This window comes from Lutra lutra, chromosome 2 (genome assembly GCF_902655055.1).
Source record: "Lutra lutra chromosome 2, mLutLut1.2, whole genome shotgun sequence".
In the NCBI taxonomy this organism is placed as follows: domain Eukaryota; kingdom Metazoa; phylum Chordata; class Mammalia; order Carnivora; family Mustelidae; genus Lutra; species Lutra lutra.
This window is the reverse complement of record NC_062279.1, coordinates 69,632,329-69,639,430: the sequence shown is the minus strand read 5'-3', so window position 1 is coordinate 69,639,430 and position 7,102 is coordinate 69,632,329. Positions and strand designations below refer to the sequence as shown.

At 38.8% G+C, this 7,102-nt stretch overlaps 1 pseudogene; it reads left to right on the top strand.

Moving 5' to 3' along the window:
- Positions 1-1,132: 1,132 nt before the first annotated feature.
- On the top strand, positions 1,133-5,651 carry LOC125094072 (tubulin alpha chain-like; annotated as a pseudogene).
- Positions 5,652-7,102: the final 1,451 nt, after the last annotated feature.

Below are 7,102 nucleotides of genomic sequence, written 5' to 3'. Positions count from 1 at the left end.
AGAATTATACTTTGCATAATTATATGCCATGCCCACCAACATTGTAGAGTGTGAGCTCATTGAGGGCAGGGACTATCTCATTTATTTTATATGCTCAGTATCTGGCATGGTTTTCACAATAAAAGAAAGAATCATTCCTAATATAGTAACGTTGGTAATTAGACAAGCTTGTCAGTCCTTAATTATTTACAATAAAATAAACTGATAAAGTCATAGATAACTAAAATAACAGGCCATTGCATATCATTTTATCAGGTTTGGGGAATGAGTGAGAGGCCAATATAAGTATACACTTTTTCAAAGAACTTCATGTTTTTATACTATGTTACTAACTTAGTATTTCCGTTGGTGACTCCTGCTTAATTGTGCAGTAAGAATATTCCTAAATTTCCTCAGATAATCTACAAAGCAAAAATCAGCTTTATAACAAATGTTTGACTGAAAATAGAAATCAGACTGTAAGATAATTGTTATCATATAATTCATTTCATCTTCTAAAGAATTCAGTTTGGAAGGTATTTTTGTATCTCCTTATTCTATACCTGCAGACCTCCATTATATATCTCTATATAACCTATGATATGGTTATATACCAGCATATTATTTGTGATGAAACTAATGGTACAGAGAGGTTTAAGAACTCGCACAAAGTCACACAGCTAGCTACTTGGCAAAGCCTGAACTCAAAAACTAAATCTGACTCTTCACTATACTCCAGTGGTTCTGCCAAGTCAGAGAGCTGAAAGGGATTTGAAGATGACTTAGTCATATGACTTCATGATACTGATGAGGATCCTGAGGCTAGAGAGAGTGACACAGCTCTCAGTCACACATGGCTGGTTAGTGGCAGAATTGGAGCCAGAGTTGGCAGTCTCCTAACCATGAAGCATTAATGCCTCTTGAAATTGGATGGGGCCAGAACTAAGGAAATGGGAATGCAAGGCCCAGAAATAATGTGGGAAACGATGTGAGAAGACAGCCCATACTTTATTTATTAGCAGTATGAGCAACAAAGGAGTTGCTGTCAGATTTGCATTTTATTTTATTTTTTAGATTTGCATTTTAGAAATATCTCTCTGGCATAGCATAAATGATGGATTGAAAGGAGCAAACAAGTGAGAAATGATAGGACATGTCCCAAGATGGTAATATGGGGGCAAAGGTAAAAGGGATAAACTAATGAGATATTTTAATATATTCTTTCAATGAGTGGAGAGTAGAATTGGTGGCGTAGGGCAGATCTGGGATTAAAAATTGGATTTTCCGGGGCACCTTTGTGGCTCAGTTGTTAACCATCTGCCTTCTGCTCAGATGATGATCCCTGGGTCCTGGGATTGAGCCCTGCCTCAGGCTCCCTGCTCAGGGAGAAGCCTGCTTCATCCTCTCTCACTCCCCCTGCTTGTGTTCCCTCTCTCACTCTCTCTTGTCAAATATATATATATATATATATACATATATATATATGTATATATATATATATTTTTTTTTTACAAAAATTGTATTTTTCTAGTCTCTGAGTAGCAGCATTTTCAGTGGCACTTTTTATACATTACTGCTGTGTGTTCTTTAATTTTGTCTTCTCAGATGAGCTGGAAGCTCCATCCGTCTTGCTCACAATTATAGCTTTTGTGTTTAACACAATGCTCAACACACAGTGAGCACTTAAAGACTGTTCAGTGAATTAGGTGAATATTTCAGTCTTCTGAGATGTTTCAGGAATGAGGTAGTATCTTAATGGATATTTAACTGTTTAATGTCAAAGCTTTATCCTTCAATTTGATAGTACCTAAAAATATGTTATTCAAATTCAGTGTCATAAACAGTACAGTGACTATAAGTTGTCTTTTCCTTGATGATTCTTATATATTCAGTTGTTTGCTTACTTTAATTTTCTTGGATTGTTAGATCCTTGAGAGTAGCAAACTACTATATTTGTCAGATAATCAAGATAATGCCACTCACTACACAAAGACTATTGCCAACCTCCCGGTTAGGAATGGGGTGTCATGGGCACCTGGCTGGCTCAGTGGGTTAAGCCTCTGCCTTCGGCTTGGGTCATAGGATCAAGCCCAGCATTGGGCTCTCTGCTCAGCAGGGAGCCTGCTTCCTCCTCTTTCTCTGCCTGCCTCTCTGCCTACTTGTGATCTCTGTCTGTCAAATAAATAAATAAAATCTAAAGAAAAAAAAAGAATGAGGTGTCATATAATTCCACTAGTCATGAAAGATGTAAAGAAATGTTTTTGCAGCCTGCAGACTTAAGCCTTATTTTTAGAATAATAAGGAACAGAGAGTTAAAAATCTTTAGGTTTCATAGAACGCTTTCAGCAATTCTGGGCAATCTAAAAGAAGTATAGAGGAATAAATCATCCTTATTCTCAGATACAATATTAATAGGTTCTTATCTGGAGTATATTTTTTGCTAGTATGAAATCTGTGCTCTGAAAACAGATCAAATGATGCTGGGAAGAATAATTTACCAGATGAAAATAAGGGAAAGAGCAAGAAATGTTGATCAAAGAGAGAGTGTTACAAATAAAAGGTTTTTGTTTTGAATAATAATAATAAAAGGATGGCATTTGAACTGAGCAACTAGCTGATAATTTGGATTACTAGCAAGTGTCTTATTTTCTAATGCATTAGATACCTAAATTGATCTTGGGAAAACATTGTTGTTATTTGCACATTTATTATAATTTAATTGTTCCTTATTATATGCTCAAGAGTATTTTAGAAATTTCAGCTATTATAGAAAATTTTTATATCTCTTTGATTCAAGGCAAGAAAAGGAGTATTTTATTTTTTGAAACATTACAGATAAAGAGCAGTAAAAGTAATATAAATACTATAATGAATCAGAAGAATGGAAGTAAGTATAGGATTAGGAAATCTACCTTATGTCCCTAACATTATGTAGACTGACTGCATCTGTACCATCTCGGAGTGAAGGGTTCCAACGCTATGTTTAAAGACTTAAAAGGGAAAAGTTTGCCCTGTTTCTGCAATGTTTTCAGTTTAAATAAAACTGAAGGGATTATACGAGCCAGTTAGAGATTGCATGGCTAAAGTATAGGGTAGCCTCAGGCTTAACCATGGTACCCTCTGTCTTAGTCCATTTGAGCTGCTCTAACAGTGTCATACGCTGGGTGGCTTATAAGCAACAGAAAATTATTTCTCACAGTTTTGGAGGCTGGGAAGCTCAAGGTCAAAGCACCAGTAGATTTGGTGTCTGGTAAGAGCTCCCTGTGTTCTAACGTGGCAGAGAGGGGGCAGGGAGATCTCTGGGGCCTCTTTTATAAGAGCACTAATCTCATTCATGAGGGCTCTGCTTCATGACCCAGTCACCTCCGAAAGGTTCCACTGCCAAATACTATTACAATGGGAGTTAGGTTTCAGCATATGAATTTTGAGGGGATTCAAACATTCAGTCTGTGGCATTCCTGTAAGGAAGGACATGTGTGAATCTGCATGTGTGAGTGTATGTGTGTTTGAGAATGTGTGTGTGTGTGTTTAACTCAGACCAATGCTCCTGTCCAGGAACATGGATAATTGAGAGCTGACAATATTATGATTAATAGCATTATATAACAGAGTTACCATTAACAAAGGCTGAATCATCACAAGGACTTGGAAATCTCTGAAGTGAATAAAATTAAAACTGCCCATCTGGGTGAAGATGCATGAATATCTTTTATAGGCAGAATAGTTGGCTATCACTATGGGCTTGATACCATTCTGTGCAATGAATGTGTAGTTTCCCATTCAGTGCATACAAGAACCCAAATGAAGTTGGCATCACCTGCTTATTGCAGATTAAGCGGGGGAAAAACTGAGGGAAGGAGAAGTTAAATCACTTTCCTGAGACACACTATTAAAAGTCAAGCCAGGGGAGCCTGGGTGGCTCAGTGGGTTAAGCCGCTGCCTTCAGCTCAGGTCATGATCTAGGGTCCTGGGATCGAGTCCCGCATCGGGTTCTCTGCTCAGCAGAGATCCTGCTTCCCTCTCTCTCTCTGCCTGCCTCTCCATCTACTTGTGATCTCTCTCTGTCAAATAAATAAATAAAATCTTAAAAAAAAAAAAAGTCAAGCCAGGGTTGGACCAGGATGGGCTGGCATTATTAGAGTTTTAAGATTCTGAAACACGGTTATTTTCAATCTCCCAGGAACTCTTTGATGAATTAAATCAAAGATCATTTGTGAAGCAATGGTGTGTGCAGAGCACCAGAAAGGTGTCATGATAATTTGGTTAAGTGTCTTAGGATCCAGCAATAACTCCTGAAGCTAGCTAGAGGGTTGCTTCACTGACTTTGAGCTTTCATAGAATTAATGGCACATGAGGAAGACATCAGGCATGAGGAAGCTTATGGAGTTTATTTAAACAGAAGCATAGAGCCAATTTCAGTGTCTTTATTGGTAGTGAGATATAATATGTTTTAATATTACATGAGCATGGTAGGGGAATAAGACTTCACTAAAACAGCTATTTATACTTTTGTTCTTAGTTTGGAAAATGTATTTTATAACATGCAAGATTTAGTTGACTTTGCTAACTTAGCTGTGAAGCTTTCAATATAGTCACTATATCATTTATGTTGTACCTCACATAAGGAAGGTATTCTTCTAATTTTTAGTTTTGAAAAACATATTTCATCCATCATTTTAGATAGTCTGGCATTTTTTTTCTCTCTTCTGTTCTTAAACCTTAAGCTTTTTGAGAATGGTCTTGCACAAAGGTAATTCATGACTTATAATTATCGTCTGAATAATTAGTATCACAGTTGTGAAATAATATCCAAACTGGAGCTCTCCATTTACCCAGCCTTCCAGGTCTCCACAACTGTAGCTGAGCCCTACAATTCCATCCTCCCCACCCACACCCACACCACACTGTACCTCTCTGGTTGTGCTTTCATGGTAGACAATGTGACCATCTATGACATCTATTATAGAAATCTTGATATCGACCACCCAATTTACACTAACCTGAATAGGATGATAGGTCAAATTATGTCTTCCATCACTGCTTCCCTAAGATTTGGTAGAGCCCTGAATGTTGATCTGACAGAATTCCTGACCAGTGTCATACCTTATCCCCATATCCACTTCCCTCTAGCCACATATGCCACTGTCATCTCTGCTGAGAAAGCCTACCATGAACAACGTTCTGTAGCAGAGATCACCAATGCATGCTTTGAGCCAGTCAACGAGTTGGTGAATGTGACCCTGGCCATGGTAAATACATGGCTTACTGCCTGTTGTACCATGGTTACATGGTTCCTAAATATGTCAGTGCTGCCACTGCCACCATCAAGACCAAGCATATCATCCAGTTTATGGACTGGTACTCCACTGGCTTCAAGGTTGGCATTAAATGCCAGCCTCCCAATGTGGTATGTGGTGGAGACCTGACAAAGTACAGTGAGCTGTGTGCATGCTGACCACCACCTGAGCCATTTTGGGGGCCTGGACTCACCTGGACCACAAGTTTGACCTGATGTATGTCAAGCATGCCTTTGTTCACTGATACATGCATGAGGGTATGGAGGAGAGTCTTTTTGAGGCCTCTGAGGACATGGCTGCCTTTGAGAAGGCTTATGAGGAGGTTGGTGTGGATTCCGTTGGAGGAGAGAGGAGGAAGAAGGAGAGCAGTACTAAAGTTAACATATCATAAAGATGCTGCTTTTACAGGGAAGCTTATTCTGTGTTAAACATTGAAAAGTTGTGTTCTGACTGGCTAATTTGTATGTAGCAATATATACTCTCACATACATTTACTGACCTATGCTTTAAACACAATACTTTGTTATAGACCTAAGCTGTCCATTTCTCTGATGAGTTTGAACAAAGTATTCCCTGTCATAGTGAGAAAAAAATAGATCCCCTACTTATAAGCTATATTGTTTTCTGACATCTAAAGCCATTTGAAAAAGTATGAACAACATCTCTTACGGACAGTGAAAAGGGTTTTCAATCAGTCCACAACATATTTTGATTACTATTTACTCCATGTTTTAAGTATGATTTAATATTTCTAACTATTAACAATACTAATAGTGTATTAGCTAATAGTTTATTGATCGTTTATATTTCTGTTGAAGGATTCTTACTTTCCTGACACTTCCTTCTATGTGGAGGAAGCTTCACTCATTTGTGTCTCTCCAGGGAAGATGATTTAATCTGCTTGGTGAGTTTGGAAGGAGAAATTGAGCACATATAACTCAGATCCTTCCTCTCCCCTCTCCTTAGGGGAGAACTGCCCACGGGGAGCCAACATTCTCCTCAGCTTTTCCATGCTGTCAGGACAGGCTTGAGGTGATGTAGTTTTGTCTGTGATTGGACTTGTGAGTGTCTCATTGTAGGGTTTGGTATTTAGGAAGTCTGTTTGCTTGCAGATGTAATCTATGTCCATTGACCTAAGCTTTATCAGTAATACATAGAATATATTGGCTCTCCATCTCTGACTTTTTTGTATTATTTCTCAACTGGTTCAGAACTCAGGGTAGAAGAGAAGTCTCAGTTATCAGACCACCTCACAGACCCCAACTCAAACATCTCTGTATCAGTGGGCTAAGTCTTAGGACATTAACAAGAAGTGCAGTTAGTGAGAACAAACTATTGTGTGAGCATGGAGGTTTCTTGCTTCGCAGGTGCCTTTAGCATTGGTGAGTCTGTAGCAACTGCCAAACAGATCTCTAAAACCTGTGGCAGCTTTGTCCACCGTCAAGAGGCCACTTAAACAGCTGATCATGTTTCTCTAGATGTAGGGGTGCTGGTACCAGGGTTTAAGCTGAGGCATGGGCCTTTGGCAGATATGTGGGGATCTTAGAGGCAGACAGACTGCTGAGGGTACAGGTTTTATTCTAAGCAGGCAAGACAGAGGCAAGCATTTGATTACAGAAGAGTCTTCCCCCTCTGGCTTTTAGCTGCTAGGGAGCAGGATGATATTCACCATTTGAAAACTGTAGTGCAACTTTTAATAGTGAGATTCTACCTTTTTTTTTTTTTTAAGATTTTTTTCTTTTCTTTTCTTTTTTTTTTTTGACAGAGATCACAAGTAGGCAGAGAGAGAGGGGGGAAGCAGGCTCCCCACTGAGCAGAGAGCCCGA